Genomic DNA, 3,386 nt, shown 5'->3' on the forward strand with positions numbered 1-3,386 from the left:
GGGGCATTTTGGTAATCTTTCATTTCTACCAATTAAACAAATTTTTTAAATCTATCACATCAATCAAATTCTACACTAATTCTCACAAACTTTACCTTCAAATCCACTCTCAATTACCCACAAATCTACTCAAAAAAACAACAACAAAATTACCCTCAAATCCACTCAAATCCACTCAAATCATCTCCCCCAAATCCTTTCATAAGAACAGAGGCTTTTATTTATAGATGAGAATTCAGTTCTCAAAAAGTCGAACTCTAACAATCATTTTGGTGCATGATGACTCGAATAGCAGTCAGAATTCAATTACGGGAGAACCAAATTCTGAATTTTTTTGCTTTTACTGGATTTTATTAAAATAAATGGAAAGAAAAAAAATGAAGTTATATGTTTTAGTAATGAAAAAACATTTATTTATATTTTTGAATTTTATTAAATTATACATTTTAAATATTATTTTTATTTTCATTTATTAAACAACTGGAAATGAGAATAAAAATTAAGAAATGAAAAATATATAAATATATGAAACAAAAAAAGAATTTTATCCTCTAACATAAACTGTTACAAATATCCCATAAAATACAAATAAATAAAGAAACGAAGATTATATTTATTTATTTACAAAACATTCTAAAGATCAAAACTTCACCATTGATGGATGATAAATCACAAATATAGTCAAACTTTTCAACTTTTATGAAATTCACATAAAAATACATTGTCTCTATCGGGACCATTGGTGAATGTCAATGAATCACATGTTGAACATCTTCATCATTCCTTAAGAAAATGAAATCAAAAACTCATTCTTCAACAAATTGAAGAGGGATTTAGTATCACAAATGACTTAACTTTGATTCTCATGGTCCAACAAATGATTTCTAATGATTTGCCACATATGGCTTATAGTAATCCCATTTGGAAAACTACAAGGGCAAACTTTTCATCTTCAAAATCTACACCAACATTAAATGAATTGAAAACATTCATCTCCTTAAGAAAAACCATTTATACTTCTTCTACTAAACAACTCCACAACTTCTAAACATACTACCTCCATCCTTTTATAATACACCATCACAAGCTTATTAACCCTTGTTTGGAAAGTTCTCATTAGACAATTCAGTTTTGATTAGATTTTGTTATGAACTTCATAAGACTTGACCTGTCAGCTTTATTAGGTAAGCATGACCAAGACTTGGTCTTTTAGTGAATGGTCAAACATTGGTAGATGCTTTAATAACTTCATCTCTCAATGAATGCTACTCTATGACTTTATTGGGTAAGCGTGCCAAAAACATTTTTGTTTTTAGTACACTTGAATCTAAAATCACTTAGGAAATGTTCGAATGGCTCAATCTCTCAATGAATGCTTTCACATGCATTTTGCCACAAAGACAAGATTTAACACCTTTATTGTTTATAATTTGTTTTTATGTTATAAAATATATTTTTTAATTAGAGAATTCATAATAATGAATTTAAAAATGTATAAATGAATAAGTTTTTTATTGAATGAAAACAATTACGCATAATAGAGTTGACATAATTGAAAATGAAATTAAACAAAAAAAATTACAATAATGGTGGTCTACAATAATTGAAGACGAGATAGGGTTTGGGTTTGTGGAAGAGGATGATGGAATTAGGTTTAGAAGAGAAAGTATTTCTTTAGTTGATTTTGTGAAGGTAACAAACAATTTAATTATTATGTTAATAGATAAATAAGAATTACAAATAATCATTTCTACAATATCACCATTTGATGATATTTGAGGAGCATCATACACAATGAGTCCTTGTTCATTGAATGTGAGTCTTCTGAAGTACAACTTGTTGATGGATGTGGTGGTTGGAATTTATAGAGTTGTGCACACTTTTTGCTTTAAGAGGTTGAATATACAATTGTATGGAATGCAAAAGAGTTTTGGACTTTCACATTGGAATTGCACACCATCTTCAAATTTGGTGATTTGACCATTTGAAAATAAGGCTGCCAGGTACAAATTTGAATAGTTGTCTTTGTCGTTCATGGAAAAGTTGTCGATGTTGTCCATCTCAAAGAAGTTTATGTGTTGATGTGCAAAAAGTGATTCTAGTGGCTGAGTTTATTAGGCAATGAAAGATTGTAATATTTTGGGTTTAAAGTGTTGGTATTTATAGTAGATTTATAATCTAACAACTATTTTTATTCCTATATGTAGGAGTGTTTTGATTTAAAAAGTATTTCTATATTAAGTGAAAAAAATTTGGCATGTTTAGAATGAAGGTTGTGTGTGGTGCTTTTTGGAGAGAGATTAGTGTCATAATTACTGGTAACGAGTATGATATGCAAGGCGATGAGAATTGACAATGAGAATTGTTGTCATAAATTAATTCGTTCATATCAATCACTAATGATGTCGTTAATGAGTTTGTTCATGAGAAATTTAAGCATACTTGTCAACATGTAATATGTTTGCTTGAGAGTATGTGAGACTTTTGGTAAAGAAAGATATGTTGATTCTCAAGTGGACATTTACCAAAGTCTTATACCGAGTACGAAGGAAAAAGGAAAAAAGTAATATAAATATGAAAAGTGGATTTAAGTATTGTTATCACAACTTAATAACTTTTTAGGCATATGGAAGATTTAGATAGTTTCACATAAATAATTTTATAAAAAACAAAAATTATACAATACAATTTGTGATTTTTACAGGAAAGTTTGTACTTTGTAATTTTTGTTAAAAACTGTTGAAAATGAGAGGCATATCTCAATCCAAGAGGGGGCATGGGGAGGGGGGATGAGTTGCATGTACCCTTTTTCAAAATCTTTTTCAAATCTTTACTAGTTCTTGAATCTTAAAATCAATAATCAAAGGTTTATGAATTAAATAAATAAAGAAGGAGAAAAGAGAGATCAAGATACAACAATCTATGCCGGTTCAACTATCACAAGCCTACATCTAGTCCTCCTTCAATAACCTTAGTTGAAGGGAATTCACTAATAATGATTTGAGTTTACAAGAATACAATGAAACTCTCAATTGAAATCCTCACAACACTGATAACGGTCTAAAAACCGTTATTTTCATATTTAAATTTGATAGTAAAACACACCCTTTATGGCTTAGAATGAGCTTCAAATCAAGTAAAACACTTAATTGTGTCTTATGAGAGTTAAAAGTTGGTTTTAGCAATATTATGCTTGTTTTACAATGTTTTGCAGGGTTTTTAGATGAATTAAAGATGGAAGTGAAGTAAGGTGGACTTAGACCCATGAAAGAAGGAGAAAAATGATGAAAAAAAGGGTCAAGTAAGCCGCTGAGCGCCAGAATGGTCCGCTGAGCGCTTAGAGCGATTAGAGGGAAACCGCACAGTGGCAAAACTAACCGCTGAGC

The sequence above is a fragment of the Vigna radiata genome, unplaced genomic scaffold, assembly GCF_000741045.1.
Source record: "Vigna radiata var. radiata cultivar VC1973A unplaced genomic scaffold, Vradiata_ver6 scaffold_265, whole genome shotgun sequence".
In the NCBI taxonomy this organism is placed as follows: domain Eukaryota; kingdom Viridiplantae; phylum Streptophyta; class Magnoliopsida; order Fabales; family Fabaceae; genus Vigna; species Vigna radiata.